This window comes from Pseudophryne corroboree (assembly GCF_028390025.1).
Source record: "Pseudophryne corroboree isolate aPseCor3 chromosome 7 unlocalized genomic scaffold, aPseCor3.hap2 SUPER_7_unloc_7, whole genome shotgun sequence".
Classification (NCBI taxonomy): Eukaryota; Metazoa; Chordata; class Amphibia; order Anura; family Myobatrachidae; genus Pseudophryne; species Pseudophryne corroboree.
Genome location: NW_026967616.1, coordinates 449,727 through 471,834, shown reverse-complemented (window position 1 = coordinate 471,834; position 22,108 = coordinate 449,727). Strand labels below are relative to the sequence as shown.

The window sequence follows — 22,108 nt, the reverse complement described above, 5'->3', positions numbered from 1 at the left end:
CAGTTTTGATTACTTAAATTAACAAAAAAAAAATGCATATAGCAAAGGATAGTTTCAATCTGCCTACCTCTGGGTTAGGGGCCCAGCATGCTTCCATTGCAGTACTCTGCTGCACATGTAAGTGCAAGAGATCCTGAAGCACTCACTCATCATGGGAAAGTACCAATGTGTTTCTTCATTGGTTGATGGAAGAAACATCTTACAAAAACTCTCCAGATTATTGACTTTTTAAAGTTTTTCTAGGAAACGTTCTAGATGTATGCTTATTAGACTTTGTAAGTATGTACTTCTTGCAAAAAGTCTCTGTGGCGCAATCGGTTAGTGTGTCCGGCTACTAACCAAATGGTTGGTGGTTCAATCCCAACCAGGGACGTAACTGACCTTGTTATCAGATTTTGGTGATCTTTAAGTAGACAAGTCAAAATTTCAAACCCCCTGTTATGGTGTAGGGTACCTGGCCTTCTCTGATGTAATCAGAGTTAGATTTGATTCAGTGATTTTATAAAAACAGCTAGGAAGCACAATTTAGCAGTGGGTTGCAGAGAAAAAGAAATATGCTGGCAAAAAAAATCCAATTGAGTGATTAAACAGCTCTTCATTTTCTGGCTTTATTTTTATGCTAACAAATTTGTTCTTTGAAAAGTGTCCACAAAGCCAAGTCTCTGATTAACACCTTTGTAGGGATGGTTTTTCACCTATTACTAAATTAAACTTGCTTCATTGGAAAGGCAGCAAGATGCATCCTCATTTCAATGTCTACTGAAATAATACAGGTTGACACCAGGAAACATTAACGCCACTGTATCCTTGCTGCTTTCTCATGTGGAAGTCTGTTTAATGTGAAAACAAGGTGATATCTAATTAGCACACAGGTAAGGAATTAAGAAAATCTTTATTTAAGGGTGAAGATGTTTCTCACAAAATCGTTGCCCCAATGCATCATTGAAATTCAAGCTGGAAAGATGATTTTAATATATCACTTGTACATTTTGTATTGCTCTTCTGGTGACAATGTAGTTTGTTTTTGTCAATTACCATTTTAATAATAGGGTAAAGAAAATTAAGTGGATTTTTGAAAGAAAACTATACTGTCAATATACTATTAAAACAAATTGAAATGGTAAAATTTATTGTACTTTAAGTAAAAATAAAAGAGCCAAAATATCAATCCCAGTTTTGGATTACTTTAATTAACAAAAAAAAATGCATATAGCAGAGGATAGTTTCAATCTGCCTACCGCTGGGTTATGGGCCCAGCATGCTTCCATTGCTGTACTCTGCTGCACATGTAAGTGCAAGAGATCCTGAAGCACTCACTCATCATGGGAAAGTACCAATGTGTTTCTTCGTTGGTTGATGGAAGAAACATCTTACAAAAACTCTCCAGATTATTGACTTTTTAAAGTTTTTCTAGGAAACATTTTAGATGAATGCTTATTAGCCTTTGTCAGTATATACTTTTGCAAAATGTCTTTGTGGCGCAATCAGTTAGTGTGCACGGCTGTTAACCAAAAGGTTGGTGGTTCAATCCCACCCAGGGACGTAATTGACCTTGTTATCAGATTTTGGTGATCTTTAAGTAGACAAGTCAAAATTTCAAATCCCCCTCTTATGGTGTAGGGTACCTGGCCTTCTCTGATGTAATCAGAGTTAGATTTGATTCAGTGATTTTATAAAAACAGCTAGGAAGCACAATTTAGCAGTGGGTTGCAGAGAAAAAGAAATATGCTGGCAAAAAAATCCAATTGAGTGATTAAACAGCTCTTCATTTTCTGGCTTTATTTTTATGCTAACAAATTTGTTCTCTGAAAAGTGTCCACAAAGCCAAGTCTCTGATTAACACCTTTGTAAGGATGGTTTTTCACCTATTACTAAATTAAACTTGCTTCATTGGAAAGGCAGCAAGATGCATCCTCATTTCAATGTCTACTGAAATAATACAGGTTGACACCAGGAAACATTAACGCCACTGCATCCTTGCTGCTTTCTCATGTGGAAGTCTATTTAATGTGAAAACAAGGTGATATCTAATTAGCACACAGGTAAGGAATTAAGAAAATCTTTATTTAAGGGTGAAAATGTTTCTCACAAAATCGTTGCCCCAATGCATCATTGAAATTCAAGCTGGAAAGATGATTTTAATATATCACTTGTACATTTTGTATTGCTCTTCTGGTGACAATGTAGTTTGTTTTTGTCAATTACCATTTTAATAATAGGGTAAAGAAAATTAATGGATTTTTAAAAGAAAACAATACTTTCAATATGCTATTAAAACAAATTAAAATGGTAAAAGTTATTGTACTTTAATGAAAAATAAAAGAGCAAAAATATCAATCCCAGTTTTGGATTACTTTAATTAACAAAAAAAAATGCATATAGCAGAGGATAGTTTTAATCTGCCTACCTCTGGGTTATGGGCCCAGCATGCTTCCATTGCAGTACTCTGCTGCACATGTAAGTGCAAGAGATCCTGAAGAACTCACTCATCATGGGAAAGTACCAATGTGTTTCTTCGTTGGTGGATGGAAGAAACATCTTACAAAAACTCTCCAGATTATTGACTTTTTAAAGTTTTTCTAGGAAACGTTTTAGATGAATGCTTATTAGCCTTTGTCAGTATGTACTTTTGCAAAGTGTCTCTGTGGCGCAATCAGTTAGTGTGTACGGCTATAAACCAAAAGGTTGGTGGTTCAATCCCACCCAGGGACGTAATTGACCTTGTTATCAGATTTTGGTGATCTTTAAGTAGACAAGTCAAAATTTCAAATCCCCTCTTATGGTGTAGGGTACCTGGCCTTCTCTGATGTAATCAGAGTTAGATTTGATTCAGTGATTTTATAAAAACAGCTAGGAAGCACAATTTAGCAGTGGGTTGCAGAGAAAAAGAAATATGCTGGCAAAAAAATCCAATTGAGTGATTAAACAGCTCTTCATTTTCTGGCTTTATTTTTATGCTAACAAATTTGTTCTCTGAAAAGTGTCCACAAAGCCAAGTCTCTGATGAACACCTTTGTAAGGATGGTTTTTCACCTATTACTAAATTAAACTTGCTTCATTGGAAAGGCAGCAAGATGCATCCTCATTTCAATGTCTACTGAAATAATACAGGTTGACACCAGGAAACATTAACGCCACTGCATCCTTGCTGCTTTCTCATGTAGAAGTCTGTTTAATGTGAAAACAAGGTGATATCTAATTAGCACACAGGTAAGGAATTAAGAAAATCTTTATTTAAGGGTGAAGATGTTTCTCACAAAATCGTTGCCCCAATGCATCATTGAAATTCAAGCTGGAAAGATGATTTTAATATATCACTTGTACATTTTGTATTGCTCTTCTGGTGACAATGTAGTTTGTTTTTGTCAATTACCCTTTTAATAATAGGGTAAAGAAAATTAAGTGGATTTTTTAAAGAAAACTATACTGTCAATATACTATTAAAACAAATTAAAATGGTAAAAGTTATTGTACTTTAAGTAAAAATAAAAGAGCAAAAATATCAATCCCAGTTTTGATTACTTAAATTAACAAAAAAAAATGCATATAGCAAAGGATAGTTTCAATCTGCCTACCTCTGGGTTAGGGGCCCAGCATGCTTCCATTGCAGTACTCTGCTGCACATGTAAGTGCAAGAGATCCTGAAGCACTCACTCATCAAGGGAAAGTACCAATGTGTTTCTTCATTGGTTGATGGAAGAAACATCTTACAAAAACTCTCCAGATTATTGACTTTTTAAAGTTTTTCTAGGAAACGTTCTAGATGTATGCTTATTAGACTTTGTAAGTATGTACTTTTTGCAAAAAGTCTCTGTGGCGCAATCGGTTAGTGTGTCCGGCTACTAACCAAATGGTTGGTGGTTCAATCCCAACCAGGGACGTAACTGACCTTGTTATCAGATTTTGGTGATCTTTAAGTAGACAAGTCAAAATTTCAAACCCCCTGTTATGGTGTAGGGTACCTGGCCTTCTCTGATGTAATCAGAGTTAGATTTGATTCAGTGATTTTATAAAAACAGCTAGGAAGCACAATTTAGCAGTGGGTTGCAGAGAAAAAGAAATATGCTGGCAAAAAAAATCCAATTGAGTGATTAAACAGCTCTTCATTTTCTGGCTTTATTTTTATGCTAACAAATTTGTTCTTTGAAAAGTGTCCACAAAGCCAAGTCTCTGATTAACACCTTTGTAGGGATGGTTTTTCACCTATTACTAAATTAAACTTGCTTCATTGGAAAGGCAGCAAGATGCATCCTCATTTCAATGTCTACTGAAATAATACAGGTTGACACCAGGAAACATTAACGCCACTGTATCCTTGCTGCTTTCTCATGTGGAAGTCTGTTTAATGTGAAAACAAGGTGATATCTAATTAGCACACAGGTAAGGAATTAAGAAAATCTTTATTTAAGGGTGAAGATGTTTCTCACAAAATCGTTGCCCCAATGCATCATTGAAATTCAAGCTGGAAAGATGATTTTAATATATCACTTGTACATTTTGTATTGCTCTTCTGGTGACAATGTAGTTTGTTTTTGTCAATTACCATTTTAATAATAGGGTAAAGAAAATTAAGTGGATTTTTGAAAGAAAACTATACTGTCAATATACTATTAAAACAAATTAAAATGGTAAAAGTTATTGTACTTTAAGTAAAAATAAAAGAGCCAAAATATCAATCCCAGTTTTGGATTACTTTAATTAACAAAAAAAAATGCATATAGCAGAGGATAGTTTCAATCTGCCTACCGCTGGGTTATGGGCCCAGCATGCTTCCATTGCTGTACTCTGCTGCACATGTAAGTGCAAGAGATACTGAAGCACTCACTCATCATGGGAAAGTACCAATGTGTTTCTTCGTTGGTTGATGGAAGAAACATCTTACAAAAACTCTACAGATTATTGACTTTTTAAAGTTTTTCTAGGAAACATTTTAGATGAATGCTTATTAGCCTTTGTCAGTATATACTTTTGCAAAATGTCTTTGTGGCGCAATCAGTTAGTGTGCACGGCTGTTAACCAAAAGGTTGGTGGTTCAATCCCACCCAGGGACGTAATTGACCTTGTTATCAAATTTTGGTGATCTTTAAGTAGACAAGTCAAAATTTCAATTCCCCCTCTTATGGTGTAGGGTACCTGGCCTTCTCTGATGTAATCAGAGTTAGATTTGATTCAGTGATTTTATAAAAACAGCTAGGAAGCACAATTTAGCAGTGGGTTGCAGAGAAAAAGAAATATGCTGGCAAAAAAATCCAATTGAGTGATTAAACAGCTCTTCATTTTCTGGCTTTATTTTTATGCTAACAAATTTGTTCTCTGAAAAGTGTCCACAAAGCCAAGTCTCTGATTAACACCTTTGTAAGGACGGTTTTTCACCTATTACTAAATTAAACTTGCTTCATTGGAAAGGCAGCAAGATGCATCCTCATTTTAATGTCTACTGAAATAATACAGGTTGACACCAGGAAACATTAACGCCACTGTATCCTTGCTGCTTTCTCATGTAGAAGTCTGTTTAATGTGAAAACAAGGTGATATCTAATTAGCACACAGGTAAGGAATTAAGAAAATCTTTATTTAAGGGTGAAAATGTTTCTCACAAAATCGTTGCCGCAATGCATCATTGAAATTCAAGCTGGAAAGATGATTTTAATATATCACTTGTACATTTTGTATTGCTCTTCTGGTGACAATGTAGTTTGTTTTTGTCAATTACCATTTTAATAATAGGGTAAAGAAAATTAATGGATTTTTAAAAGAAAACAATACTTTCAATATGCTATTAAAACAAATTAAAATGGTAAAAGTTATTGTACTTTAATGAAAAATAAAAGAGCAAAAATATCAATCCCAGTTTTGGATTACTTTAATTAACAAAAAAAATGCATATAGCAGAGGATAGTTTTAATCTGCCTACCTCTGGGTTATGGGCCCAGCATGCTTCCATTGCAGTACTCTGCTGCACATGTAAGTGCAAGAGATCCTGAAGCACTCACTCATCATGGGAAAGTACCAATGTGTTTCTTCGTTGGTGGATGGAAGAAACATCTTACAAAAACTCTCCAGATTATTAACTTTTTAAAGTTTTTCTAGGAAACGTTTTAGATGAATGCTTATTAGCCTTTGTCAGTATGAACTTTTTGCAAAGTGTCTCTGTGGCGCAATCGGTTAGTGTGTCCGACTACTAACCAAAAGGTTGGTGGTTCAATCCCACCCAGGGACGTAATTGACCTTGTTATCAGATTTTGGTGATCTTTAAGTAGACAAGTCAAAATTTCAAACCCCTTGTTATGGTGTAGGGTACCTGGCCTTCTCTGATGTAATCAGAGTTAGATTTGATTAATTGATTTTATAAAAACAGCTAGGAAGCACAATTTAGCAGTGGGTTGCAGAGAAAAAGAAATATGCTGGCAAAAAAAATCCAATTGAGTGATTAAACAGCTCTTCATTTTCTGCCTTTATTTTTATGCTAACAAATTTGTTCTCTGAAAAGTGTCCACAAAGCCAAGTCTCTGATTAACACATTTGTAGGGATGGTTTTTCACCTATTACTAAATTAAACTTGCTTCATTGGAAAGGCAGCAAGATGCATCCTCATTTCAATGTCTACTGAAATAATACAGGTTGACACCAGGAAACATTAACGCCACTGCATCCTTGCTGCTTTCTCATGTAGAAGTCTGTTTAATGTGAAAACAAGGTGATATCTAATTAGCACACAGGTAAGGAATTAAGAAAATCTATATTTAAGGGTGAAGATGTTTCTCACAAAATCGTTGCCCCAATGCATCATTGAAATTCAAGCTGGAAAGATGATTTTAATATATCACTTGTACATTTTGTATTGCTCTTCTGGTGACAATGTAGTTTGTTTTTGTCAATTACCCTTTTAATAATAGGGTAAAGAAAATTAAGTGGATTTTTTAAAGAAAACTATACTGTCAATATACTATTAAAACAAATTAAAATGGTAAAAGTTATTGTACTTTAAGTAAAAATAAAAGAGCAAAAATATCAATCCCAGTTTTGATTACTTTAACAAAAAAAATGCATATAGCAGAGGATAGTTTCAATCTGCCTACCTCTGGGTAATGGGCCCAGCATGCTTCCATTGCAGTACTCTGCTGCACATGTAAGTGCAATAGATCCTGAAGCACTCACTCATCATGGGAAAGTACCAATGTGTTTCTTCGTTGGTTGATGGAAGAAACATCTTACAAAAACTCTCCAGATTATTGACTTTTTAAAGTTTTTCTAGGAAACGTTTTAGATGAATGCTTATTAGCCTTTGTCAGTATGTACTTTTGCAAAGTGTCTCTGTGGCGCAATCAGTTAGTGTGTATGGCTATTAACCAAAAGGTTGGTGGTTCAATCCCACCCAGGGACGTAATTGACCTTGTTATCAGATTTTGGTGATCTTTAAGTAGACAAGTCAAAATTTCAAACCCCCTCTTATGGTGTAGGGTACCTGGCCTTCTCTGATGTAATCAGAGTTAGATTTGATTCAGTGATTTTATAAAAACAGCTAGGAAGCACAATTTAGCAGTGGGTTGCAGAGAAAAAGAAATATGCTGGCAAAAAAATCCGATTGAGTGATTAAACAGCTCTTCATTTTCTGGCTTTATTTTTATGCTAACAAATTTGTTCTCTGAAAAGTGTCCACAAAGCCAAGTCTCTGATGAACACCTTTGTAAGGATGGTTTTTCACCTATTACTAAATTAAACTTGCTTCATTGGAAAGGCAGCAAGATGCATCCTCATTTCAATGTCTACTGAAATAATACAGGTTGACACCAGGAAACATTAACGCCAATGCATCCTTGCTGCTTTCTCATGTGGAAGTCTGTTTAATGTGAAAACAAGGTGATATCTAATTAGCACACAGGTAAGGAATTAAGAAAATCTTTATTTAAGGGTGAAGATGTTTCTCACAAAATCGTTGCCCCAATGCATCATTGAAATTCAAGCTGGAAAGATGATTTTAATATATCACTTGTACATTTTGTATTGCTCTTCTGGTGACAATGTAGTTTGTTTTTGTCAATTACCATTTTAATAATAGGGTAAAGAAAATTAAGTGGATTTTTGAAAGAAAAAAATACTGTCAATATACTATTAAAACAAATTAAAATGGTAAAAGTCATTGTACTTTAAGTAAACATAAAATAGCTAACATATCAATCCCAGTTTTGGATTACTTTAACAAAAAAAATGCATATAGCAGAGGATAGTTTCAATCGGCCTACCTCTGGGTAATGGGCCCAGCATGCTTCCATTGCAGTACTCTGCTGCACATGTAAGTGCAAGAGATCCTGAAGCACTCACTCATCATGGGAAAGTACCAATGTGTTTCTTCGTTGGTTGATTTAAGAAAATTCTTACAAAAACTCTCCAGATTATTGACTTTTTAAAGTTTTTCTAGGAAACGTTCTAGATGAATGCTTATTAGCCTTTGTCAGTATGTACTTTTCGCAAAGTGTCTCTGTGGCTCAATCGGTTAGTGTGTCTGGCTACTAACCAAAAGGTTTGTGGTTCAATCCCACCCAGGGACATAATTGACCTTGTGATCAGGTTTTGGTGATATTTAAGTAGACAAGTCAAAATTTCAAACCCCCTCTTATGGTGTAGGGTACCTGGCCTTCTCTGATGTAATCAGAGTTAGATTTGATTCAGTGATTTTATAAAAAACAGCTAGGAAGCACAATTTAGCAATGGGTTGCAGAGAAAAAAATATGCTGGTAGAAAAATCCAATTGAGTGATTAAACAGCTCTTCGTTTTCTGCCTTTATTTTTATGCTAACAAATTTGTTCTCTAAAAAGTGTCCACAAAGCCAAGTCTCTGATTAACACCTTTGTAGGGATGGTTTTTCACCTATAACTAAATTAAACTTGCTTCATTGGAAAGGCAGCAAGATGCATCCTCATTTCAATGTCTACTGAAATAATACAGGTTGACACCAGGAAACATTAACGCCACTGCATCCTTGCTGCTTTCTCATGTAGAAGTCTGTTTAATGTGAAAACAAGGTGATATCTAATTAGCACACAGGTAAGGAATTAAGAAAATCTTTATTTAAGGGTGAAGATGTTTCTCACAAAATCGTTGCCCCAATGCATCATTGAAATTCAAGCTGGAAAGATGATTTTAATATATCACTTGTACATTTTGTATTGCTCTTCTGGTGACAATGCAGTTTGTTTTTGTCAATTACCCTTTTAATAATAGGGTAAAGAAAATTAAGTGGATTTTTTAAAGAAAACTATACTGTCAATATACTATTAAAACAAATTAAAATGGTAAAAGTTATTGTACTTTAAGTAAAAATAAAAGAGCAAAAATATCAATCCCAGTTTTGATTACTTAAATTAACAAAAAAAATGCATATAGCAGAGGATAGTTTCAATCTGCCTACCTCTGGGTAATGGGCCCAGCATGCTTCCATTGCAGTACTCTGCTGCACATGTAAGTGCAAGAGATCCTGAAGCACTCACTCATCATGGGAAAGTACCAATGTGTTTCTTCATTGGTTGATGGAAGAAACATCTTACAAAAACTCTCCAGATTATTGACTTTTTAAAGTTTTTCTAGGAAACGTTCTAGATGTATGCTTATTATCCTTTGTCAGTATGTACTTTTTGCAAAGTGTTTCTGTGGCGCAATCGGTTAGTGTGTCCGGCTACTAACCAAAAGGTTGGTGGTTCAATCCCAACCAGGGACGTAATTGACCTTGTTATCAGATTTTGGTGATCTTTAAGTAGACAAGTCAAAATTTCAAACCCCCTGTTCTGGTGTAGGGTACCTGGCCTTCTCTGATGTAATCAGAGTTAGATTTGATTCAGTGATTTTATAAAAACAGCTAGGAAGCACAATTTAGCAGTGGGTTGCAGAGAAAAAGAAATATGCTGGCAAAAAAAATCTAATTGAGTGATTCAACAGCTCTTAATTTTCTGGCTTTATTTTTATGCTAACAAATTTGTTCTCTGAAAAGTGTCCACAAAGCCAAGTCTCTGATTAACACCTTTGTAAGGATGGTTTTTAACCTATTACTAAATTAAACTTGCTTCATTGGAAAGGCAGCAAGATGCATCCTCATTTCAATGTCTACTGAAATAATACAGGTTGACACCAGGAAACATTAACGCCAATGCATCCTTGCTGCTTTCTCATGTGGAAGTCTGTTTAATGTGAAAACAAGGTGATATCTAATTAGCACACAGGTAAGGAATTAAGAAAATCTTTATTTAAGGGTGAAGATGTTTCTCACAAAATCGTTGCCCCAATGCATCATTGAAATTCAAGCTGGAAAGATGATTTTAATATATCACTTGTACATTTTGTATTGCTCTTCTGGTGACAATGTAGTTTGTTTTTGTCAATTACCATTTTAATAATAGGGTAAAGAAAATTAAGTGGATTTTTGAAAGAAAACTATACTGTCAATATACTATTAAAACAAATTAAAATGGTAAAAGTCATTGTACTTTAAGTAAACATAAAATAGCTAACATATCAATCCCAGTTTTGGATTACTTTAACAATAAAAATGCATATAGCAGAGGATAGTTTCAATCTGCCTACCTCTGGGTAATGGGCCCAGCATGCTTCCATTGCAGTACTCTGCTGCACATGTAAGTGCAAGAGATCCTGAAGCACTCACTCATCATGGGAAAGTACCAATGTGTTTCTTCGTTGGTTGATTTAAGAAAATTCTTACAAAAACTCTCCAGATTATTGACTTTTTAAAGTTTTTCTAGGAAACGTTCTAGATGAATGCTTATTAGCCTTTGTCAGTATGTACTTTTTGCAAAGTATCTCTGTGGCGCAATCGGTTAGTGTGTCTGGCTACTACCCAAAAGGTTGGTGGTTCAATCCCACCCAGGGACATAATTGACCTTGTGATCAGGTTTTGGTGATATTTAAGTAGACAAGTCAAAATTTCAAACTCCTCTTATGGTGTAGGGTACCTGGCCTTCTCTGATGTAATCAGAGTTAGATTTGATTCAGTGATTTTATAAAAAACAGCTAGGAAGCACAATTTAGCAATGGGTTGCAGAGAAAAAAATATGCTGGTAGAAAAATCCAATTGAGTGATTAAACAGCTCTTCATTTTCTGCCTTTATTTTTATGCTAACAAATTTGTTCTCTAAAAAGTGTCCACAAAGCCAAGTCTCTGATTAACACCTTTGTAGGGATGGTTTTTCACCTATAACTAAATTAAACTTGCTTCATTGGAAAGGCAGCAAGATGCATCCTCATTTCAATGTCTACTGAAATAATACAGGTTGACACCAGGAAACATTAACGCCACTGCATCCTTGCTGCTTTCTCATGTAGAAGTCTGTTTAATGTGAAAACAAGGTGACATCTAATTAGCACACAGGTAAGGAATTAAGAAAATCTTTATTTAAGGGTGAAGATGTTTCTCACAAAATCGTTGGCCCCAATGCATCATTGAAATTCAAGCTGGAAAGATGATTTTAATATATCACTTGTACATTTTGTATTGCTCTTCTGGTGACAATGTAGTTTGTTTTTGTCAATTACCCTTTTAATAATAGGGTAAAGAAAATTAAGTGGATTTTTTAAAGAAAACTATACTGTCAATATACTATTAAAACAAATTAAAATGGTAAAAGTTATTGTACTTTAAGTAAAAATAAAAGAGCAAAAATACCAATCCCAGTTTTGATTACTTAAATTAACAAAAAAAAATGCATATAGCAAAGGATAGTTTCAATCTGCCTACCTCTGGGTTATGGGCCCAGCATGCTTCCATTGCAGTACTCTGCTGCACATGTAAGTGCAAGAGATCCTGAAGCACTCACTCATCATGGGAAAGTACCAATGTGTTTCTTCGTTGGTTGATGGAAGAAACATCTTACAAAAACTCTCCAGATTATTGATTTTTTAAAGTTTTTCTAGGAAACGTTCTAGATGTATGCTTATTAGCCTTTGTCAGTATGAACTTTTTGCAAAGTGTCTCTGTGGCGCAATCGGTTAGTGTGTCCGACTACTAACCAAAAGGTTGGTGGTTCAATCCCACCCAGGGACGTAATTGACCTTGTTATCAGATTTTGGTGATCTTTAAGTAGACAAGTCAAAATTTCAAACCCCTTGTTATGGTGTAGGGTACCTGGCCTTCTCTGATGTAATCAGAGTTAGATTTGATTCATTGATTTTATAAAAACAGCTAGGAAGCACAATTTAGCAGTGGGTTGCAGAGAAAAAGAAATATGCTGGCAAAAAAAATCCAATTGAGTGATTAAACAGCTCTTCATTTTCTGCCTTTATTTTTATGCTAACAAATTTGTTCTCTGAAAAGTGTCCACAAAGCCAAGTCTCTGATTAACACATTTGTAGGGATGGTTTTTCACCTATTACTAAATTAAACTTGCTTCATTGGAAAGGCAGCAAGATGCATCCTCATTTCAATGTCTACTGAAATAATACAGGTTGACACCAGGAAACATTAACGCCACTGCATCCTTGCTGCTTTCTCATGTAGAAGTCTGTTTAATGTGAAAACAAGGTGATATCTAATTAGCACACAGGTAAGGAATTAAGAAAATCTATATTTAAGGGTGAAGATGTTTCTCACAAAATCGTTGCCCCAATGCATCATTGAAATTCAAGCTGGAAAGATGATTTTAATATATCACTTGTACATTTTGTATTGCTCTTCTGGTGACAATGCAGTTTGTTTTTGTCAATTACCCTTTTAATAATAGGGTAAAGAAAATTAAGTGGATTTTTTAAAGAAAACTATACTGTCAATATACTATTAAAACAAATTAAAATGGTAAAAGTTATTGTACTTTAAGTAAAAATAAAAGAGCAAAAATATCAATCCCAGTTTTGATTACTTTAACAAAAAAAATGCATATAGCAGAGGATAGTTTCAATCTGCCTACCTCTGGGTAATGGGCTCAGCATGCTTCCATTGCAGTACTCTGCTGCACATGTAAGTGCAATAGATCCTGAAGCACTCACTCATCATGGGAAAGTACCAATGTGTTTCTTCGTTGGTTGATGGAAGAAACATCTTACAAAAACTCTCCAGATTATTGACTTTTTAAAGTTTTTCTAGGAAACGTTTTAGATGAATGCTTATTAGCCTTTGTCAGTATGTACTTTTGCAAAGTGTCTCTGTGGCGCAATCAGTTAGTGTGTATGGCTATTAACCAAAAGGTTGGTGGTTCAATCCCACCCGGGGACGTAATTGACCTTGTTATCAGATTTTGGTGATCTTTAAGAAGACAAGTCAAAATTTCAAACCCCCTCTTATGGTGTAGGGTACCTGGCCTTCTCTGATGTAATTAGATTTGATTCAGTGATTTTATAAAAACAGCTAGGAAGCACAATTTAGCAGTGGGTTGCAGAGAAAAAGAAATATGCTGGCAAAAAAATCCAATTGAGTGATTAAACAGCTCTTCATTTTCTGGCTTTATTTTTATGCTAACAAATTTGTTCTCTGAAAAGTGTCCACAAAGCCAAGTCTCTGATGAACACCTTTGTAAGGATGGTTTTTCACCTATTACTAAATTAAACTTGCTTCATTGGAAAGGCAGCAAGATGCATCCTCATTTCAATGTCTACTGAAATAATACAGGTTGACACCAGGAAACATTAACGCCAATGCATCCTTGCTGCTTTCTCATGTGGAAGTCTGTTTAATGTGAAAACAAGGTGATATCTAATTAGCACACAGGTAAGGAATTAAGAAAATCTTTATTTAAGGGTGAAGATGTTTCTCACAAAATCGTTGCCCCAATGCATCATTGAAATTCAAGCTGGAAAGATGATTTTAATATATCACTTGTACATTTTGTATTGCTCTTCTGGTGACAATGTAGTTTGTTTTTGTCAATTACCCTTTTAATAATAGGGTAAAGAAAATTAAGTGGATTTTTTAAAATAAAACTATACTGTCAATATACTATTAAAACAAATTAAAATGGTAAAAGTTATTTTACTTTAAGTAAAAATAAAAGAGCAAAAATATCAATCCCAGTTTTGATTACTTAAATTAACAAAAAAAAATGCATATAGCAAAGGATAGTTTCAATCTGCCTACCTCTGGGTTATGGGCCCAGCATGCTTCCATTGCAGTACTCTGCTGCACATGTAAGTGCAAGAGATCCTGAAGCACTCACTCATCATGGGAAAGTACCAATGTGTTTCTTCGTTGGTTGATGGAAGAAACATCTTACAAAAACTCTCCAGATTATTGACTTTTTAAAGTTTTTCTAGGAAACGTTTTAGATGAATGCTTATTAGCCTTTGTCAGTATGTACTTTTGAAAAGTGTCTCTGTGGCGCAATCAGTTAGTGTGTATGGCTATTAACAAAAAGGTTGGTGGTTCAATCCCACCAAGGGACGTAATTGACCTTGTTATCAGATTTTGGTGATCTTTAAGTAGACAAGTCAAAATTTCAAACCCCCTCTTATGGTGTAGGGTACCTGGCCTTCTCTGATGTAATCAGAGTTAGATTTGATTCAGTGATTTTATAAAAACATCTAGGAAGCACAATTTAGCAGTGGGTTGCAGAGAAAAAGAAATATGCTGGCAAAAAAATCCAATTGAGTGATTGAACAGCTCTTCATTTTCTGGCTTTATTTTTATGCTAACAAATTTGTTCTCTGAAAAGTGTCCACAAAGCCAAGTCTCTGATTAACACCTTTGTAAGGATGGTTTTTCACCTATTACTAAATTAAACTTGCTTCATTGGAAAGGCAGCAAGATGCATCCTCATTTCAATGTCTACTGAAATAATACAGGTTGACACCAGGAAACATTAACGCCACTGCATCCTTGCTGCTTTCTCATGTGGAAGTCTGTTTAATGTGAAAACAAGGTGATATCTAATTAGCACACAGGTAAGGAATTAAGAAAATCTTTATTTAAGGGTGAAAATGTTTCTCACAAAATCGTTGCCCCAATGCATCATTAAAATTTAAGATGGAAAGATGATTTTAATATATCACTTGTACATTTTGTATTGCTCTTCTGGTGACAATGTAGTTTGTTTTTGTCAATTACATTTTAATAATAGGGTAAAGAAAATTAATGGATTTTTAAAAGAAAACAATACTCTCAATATACTATTAAAACAAATTAAAATGGTAAAAGTTATTGTACTTTAATGAAAAATAAAAGAGCAAAAATATCAATCCCAGTTTTGGAATACTTTAATTAACAAAAAAAATGCATATAGCAGAGGATAGTTTTAATCTGCCTACCTCTGGGTTATGGGCCCAGCATGCTTCCATTGCAGTACTCTGCTGCACATGTAAGTGCAAGAGATCCTGAAGCACTCACTCATCATGGGAAAGTACCAATGTGCTTCTTCGTTGGTGGATGGAAGAAACATCTTACAAAAACTCTCCAGATTATTGACTTTTTAAAGTTTTTCTAGGAAACGTTTTAGATGAATGCTTATTAGCCTTTGTCAGTATGTACTTTTGCAAAGTGTCTCTGTGGCGCAATCAGTTAGTGTGTACGGCTATAAACCAAAAGGTTGGAGGTTCAATCCCACCCAGGGACGTAATTGAACTTGTTATCAGATTTTGGTGATCTTTAAGTTGACAAGTCAAAATTTCAAATCCCCTCTTATGGTGTAGGGTACCTGGCCTTCTCTGATGTAATCAGAGTTAGATTTGATTCAGTGATTTTATAAAAACAGCTAGGAAGCACAATTTAGCAGTGGGTTGCAGAGAAAAAGAAATATGCTGGCAAAAAAATCCAATTGAGTGATTAAACAGCTCTTCATTTTCTGGCTTTATTTTTATGCTAACAAATTTGTTCTCTGAAAAGTGTCCACAAAGCCAAGTCTCTGATTAACACCTTTGTATGGATGGTTTTTCACCTATTACTAAATTAAACTTGCTTCATTGGAAAGGCAGCAAGATGCATCCTCATTTCAATGTCAACTGAAATAATACAGGTTGACACCAGGAAACATTAACGCCACTGCATCCTTGCTGCTTTCTCATGTGGAAGTCTGTTTAATGTGAAAACAAGGTGATATCTAATTAGCACACAGGTAAGGAATTAAGAAAATCTTTATTTAAGGGTGAAAATGTTTCTCACAAAATCGTTGCCCCAATGCATCATTGAAATTCAAGCTGGAAAGATGATTTTAATATATCACTTGTACATTTTGTATTGCTCTTCTGGTGAAAATGTAGTTTGTTTTTGTCAATTACCATTTTAATAATAGGGTAAAGAAAATTAATGGATTTTTAAAAGAAAACAATACTTTCAATATACTATTAAAACAAATTAAAATGGTAAAAGTTATTGTACTTTAATGAAAAATAAAAGAGCAAAAATATCAATCCCAGTTTTGATTACTTAAATTAACAAAAAAAAATGCATATAGCAAAGGATAGTTTCAATCTGCCTACCTCTGGGTTATGGGCCCAGCATGCTTCCATTGCAGTACTCTGCTGCACATGTAAGTGCAAGAGATCCTGAAGCACTCACTCATCATGGGAAAGTACCAATGTGTTTCTTCGTTGGTTGATGGAAGAAACATCTTACAAAAACTCTCCAGATTATTGACTTTTTAAAGTTTTTCTAGGAAACGTTCTAGATGTATGCTTATTAGCCTTTGTCAGTATGGACTTTTTGCAAAGTGTCTCTGTGGCGCAATCGGTTAGTGTGTCCGACTACTTACCAAAAGGTTGGTGGTTCAATCCCACCCAGGGATGTAATTGACCTTGTTATCAGATTTTGGTGATCTTTAAGTAGACAAGTCAAAATTTCAAACCCCCTGTTATGGTGTAGGGTACCTGGCCTTCTCTGATGTAATCAGAGTTAGATTTGATTAATTGATTTTATAAAAACAGCTAGGAAGCACAATTTAGCAGTGGGTTGCAGAGAAAAAGAAATATGCTGGCAAAAAAAAATCCAATTGAGTGATTAAACAGCTATTCATTTTCTGGCTTTATTTTTATGCTAACAAATTTGTTCTCTGAAAAGTGTCCACAAAGCCAAGTCTCTGATTAACACCTTTGTAGGGATGGTTTTTCACCTATTACTAAATTAAACTTGCTTCATTGGAAAGGCAGCAAGATGCATCCTCATTTCAATGTCTACTGAAATAATACAGGTTGACACCAGGAAACATTAACGCCACTGCATCCTTGCTGCTTTCTCATGTAGAAGTCTGTTTAATGTGAAAACAAGGTGATATCTAATTAGCACACAGGTAAGGAATTAAGAAAATCTTTATTTAAGGGTGAAGATGTTTCTCACAAAATCGTTGCCCCAATGCATCATTGAAATTCAAGCTGGAAAGATGATTTTAATATATCACTTGTACATTTTGTATTGCTCTTCTGGTGACAATGTAGTTTGTTTTTGTCAATTACCCTTTTAATAATAGGGTAAAGAAAATTAAGTGGATTTTTTAAAGAAAACTATACTGTCAATATACTATTAAAACAAATTAAAATGGTAAAAGTTATTGTACTTTAAGTAAAAATAAAAGAGCAAAAATATCAATCCCAGTTTTGATTACTTTAATTAACAAAAAAAATGCATATAGCAGAGGATAGTTTCAATCTGCCTACCTCTGGGTAATGGGCCCAGCATGCTTCCATTGCAGTACTCTGCTGCACATGTAAGTGCAAGAGATCCTGAAGCACTCACTCATCATGGGAAAGTACCAATGTGTTTCTTCATTGGTTGATGGAAGAAACATCTTACAAAAACTCTCCAGATTATTGACTTTTTAAAGTTTTTCTAGGAAACGTTCTAGATGTATGCTTATTAGCCTTTGTCAGTATGTACTTTTTGCGAAGTGTCTCTGTGGCGCAATCGGTTAGTGTGTCCGACTACTAACCAAAAGGTTGGTGGTTCAATCCCACCCAGGGACGTAATTGACCTTGTTTTCAGATTTTGGTGATCTTTAAGTAGACAAGTCAAAATTTCAAACCCACTGTTATGGTGTAGGGTACCTGGCCTTCTCTGATGTAATCAGAGTTAGATTTGATTCATTGATTTTATAAAAACAGCTAGGAAGCACAATTTAGCAGTGGGTTGCAGAGAAAAAGAAATATGCTGGCAAAAAAAATCCAATTGAGTGATTAAACAGCTCTTCATTTTCTGGCTTTATTTTTATGCTAACAAATTTGTTCTCTGAAAAGTGTCCACAAAGCCAAGTCTCTGATTAACACCTTTGTAGGGATGGTTTTTCACCTATTACTAAATTAAACTTGCTTCATTGGAAAGGCAGCAAGATGCATCCTCATTTCAATGTCTACTGAAATAATACAGGTTGACACCAGGAAACATTAACGCCACTGCATCCTTGCTGCTTTCTCATGTAGAAGTCTGTTTAATGTGAAAACAAGGTGATATCTAATTAGCACACAGGTAAGGAATTAAGAAAATCTTTATTTAAGGGTGAAGATGTTTCTCACAAAATCGTTGCCCCAATGCATCATTGAAATTCAAGCTGGAAAGATGATTTTAATATATCACTTGTACATTTTGTATTGCTCTTCTGGTGACAATGCAGTTTGTTTTTGTCAATTACCCTTTTAATAATAGGGTAAAGAAAATTAAGTGGATTTTTTAAAGAAAACTATACTGTCAATATACTATTAAAACAAATTAAAATGGTAAAAGTTATTGTACTTTAAGTAAAAATAAAAGAGCAAAAATATCAATCCCAGTTTTGATTACTTTAATTAACAAAAAAAATGCATATAGCAGAGGATAGTTTCAATCTGCCTACCTCTGGGTAATGGGCCCAGCATGCTTCCATTGCAGTACTCTGCTGCACATGTAAGTGCAAGAGATCCTGAAGCACTCACTCATCATGGGAAAGTACCAATGTGTTTCTTCGTTGGTTGATTTAAGAAAATTCTTACAAAAACTCTCCAGATTATTGACTTTTTAAAGTTTTTCTAGGAAACGTTCTAGATGAATGCTTATTAGCCTTTGTCAGTATGTACTTTTTGCAAAGTGTCTCTGTGGCTCAATCGGTTAGTGTGTCTGGCTACTAACCAAAAGGTTTGTGGTTCAATCCCACCCAGGGACATAATTGACCTTGTGATCAGGTTTTGGTGATATTTAAGTAGACAAGTCAAAATTTCAAACCCCCTCTTATGGTGTAGGGTACCTGGCCTTCTCTGATGTAATCAGAGTTAGATTTGATTCAGTGATTTTATAAAAAACAGCTAGGAAGCACAATTTAGCAATGGGTTGCAGAGAAAAAAATATGCTGGTAGAAAAATCCAATTGAGTGATTAAACAGCTCTTCGTTTTCTGCCTTTATTTTTATGCTAACAAATTTGTTCTCTAAAAAGTGTCCACAAAGCCAAGTCTCTGATTAACACCTTTGTAGGGATGGTTTTTCACCTATAACTAAATTAAACTTGCTCCATTGGAAAGGCAGCAAGATGCATCCTCATTTCAATGTCTACTGAAATAATACAGGTTGACACCAGGAAACATTAACGCCACTGCATCCTTGCTGCTTTCTCATGTAGAAGTCTGTTTAATGTGAAAACAAGGTGATATCTAATTAGCACACAGGTAAGGAATTAAGAAAATCTTTATTTAAGGGTGAAGATGTTTCTCACAAAATCGTTGCCCCAATGCATCATTGAAATTCAAGCTGGAAAGATGATTTTAATATATCACTTGTACATTTTGTATTGCTCTTCTGGTGACAATGCAGTTTGTTTTTGTCAATTACCCTTTTAATAATAGGGTAAAGAAAATTAAGTGGATTTTTTAAAGAAAACTATACTGTCAATATACTATTAAAACAAATTAAAATGGTAAAAGTTATTGTACTTTAAGTAAAAATAAAAGAGCAAAAATATCAATCCCAGTTTTGATTACTTTAATTAACAAAAAAAATGCATATAGCAGAGGATAGTTTCAATCTGCCTACCTCTGGGTAATGGGCCCAGCATGCTTCCATTGCAGTACTCTGCTGCACATGTAAGTGCAAGAGATCCTGAAGCACTCACTCATCATGGGAAAGTACCAATGTGTTTCTTCATTGGTTGATGGAAGAAACATCTTACAAAAACTCTCCAGATTATTGACTTTTTAAAGTTTTTCTAGGAAACGTTCTAGATGTATGCTTATTAGCCTTTGTCAGTATGTACTTTTTGCAAAGTGTTTCTGTGGCGCAATCGGTTAGTGTGTCCGGCTACTAACCAAAAGGTTGGTGGTTCAATCCCAACCAGGGACGTAATTGACCTTGTTATCAGATTTTGGTGATCTTTAAGTAGACAAGTCAAAATTTCAAACCCCCTGTTCTGGTGTAGGGTACCTGGCCTTCTCTGATGTAATCAGAGTTAGATTTGATTCAGTGATTTTATAAAAACAGCTAGGAAGCACAATTTAGCAGTGGGTTGCAGAGAAAAAGAAATATGCTGGCAAAAAAAATCTAATTGAGTGATTCAACAGCTCTTAATTTTCTGGCTTTATTTTTATGCTAACAAATTTGTTCTCTGAAAAGTGTCCACAAAGCCAAGTCTCTGATTAACACCTTTGTAAGGATGGTTTTTAACCTATTACTAAATTAAACTTGCTTCATTGGAAAGGCAGCAAGATGCATCCTCATTTCAATGTCTACTGAAATAATACAGGTTGACACCAGGAAACATTAACGCCAATGCATCCTTGCTGCTTTCTCATGTGGAAGTCTGTTTAATGTGAAAACAAGGTGATATCTAATTAGCACACAGGTAAGGAATTAAGAAAATCTTTATTTAAGGGTGAAGATGTTTCTCACAAAATCGTTGCCCCAATGCATCATTGAAATTCAAGCTGGAAAGATGATTTTAATATATCACTTGTACATTTTGTATTGCTCTTCTGGTGACAATGTAGTTTGTTTTTGTCAATTACCATTTTAATAATAGGGTAAAGAAAATTAAGTGGATTTTTTAAAGAAAACTATACTGTCAATATACTATTAAAACAAATTAAAATGGTAAAAGTCATTGTACTTTAAGTAAACATAAAATAGCTAACATATCAATCCCAGTTTTGGATTACTTTAACAAAAAAAATGCATATAGCAGAGGATAGTTTCAATCTGCCTACCTCTGGGTAATGGGCCCAGCATGCTTCCATTGCAGTACTCTGCTGCACATGTAAGTGCAAGAGATCCTGAAGCACTCACTCATCATGGGAAAGTACCAATGTGTTTCTTCGTTGGTTGATTAAAGAAAATTCTTACAAAAACTCTCCAGATTATTGACTTTTTAAAGTTTTTCTAGGAAACGTTCTAGATGAATGCTTATTAGCCTTTGTCAGTATGTACTTTTTGCAAAGTGTCTCTGTGGCGCAATCGGTTAGTGTGTCTGGCTACTACCCAAAAGGTTGGTGGTTCAATCCCACCCAGGGACGTAATTGACCTTGTTATCAGATTTTGGTGATCTTTAAGTAGACAAGTCAAAATTTCAAACCCCTTGTTATGGTGTAGGGTACCTGGCCTTCTCTGATGTAATCAGAGTTAGATTTGATTCATTGATTTTATAAAAACAGCTAGGAAGCACAATTTAGCAGTGGGTTGCAGAGAAAAAGAAATATGCTGGCAAAAAAAATCCAATTGAGTGATTAAACAGCTCTTCATTTTCTGCCTTTATTTTTATGCTAACAAATTTGTTCTCTGAAAAGTGTCCACAAAGCCAAGTCTCTGATTAACACATTTGTAGGGATGGTTTTTCACCTATTACTAAATTAAACTTGCTTCATTGGAAAGGCAGCAAGATGCATCCTCATTTCAATGTCTACTGAAATAATACAGGTTGACACCAGGAAACATTAACGCCACTGCATCCTTGCTGCTTTCTCATGTAGAAGTCTGTTTAATGTGAAAACAAGGTGATATCTAATTAGCACACAGGTAAGGAATTAAGAAAATCTATATTTAAGGGTGAAGATGTTTCTCACAAAATCGTTGCCCCAATGCATCATTGAAATTCAAGCTGGAAAGATGATTTTAATATATCACTTGTACATTTTGTATTGCTCTTCTGGTGACAATGCAGTTTGTTTTTGTCAATTACCCTTTTAATAATAGGGTAAAGAAAATTAAGTGGATTTTTTAAAGAAAACTATACTGTCAATAT

General features: G+C 34.7%; 1 non-coding gene across 1 annotated transcript; it reads left to right on the top strand.

The window, feature by feature from the left end:
* Positions 1-21,309: 21,309 nt before the first annotated feature.
* Positions 21,310-21,383, top strand: TRNAS-ACU (transfer RNA serine (anticodon ACU)). Its single transcript has one exon. It is a non-coding gene; the product is annotated as a tRNA-Ser (tRNA).
* Positions 21,384-22,108: the final 725 nt, after the last annotated feature.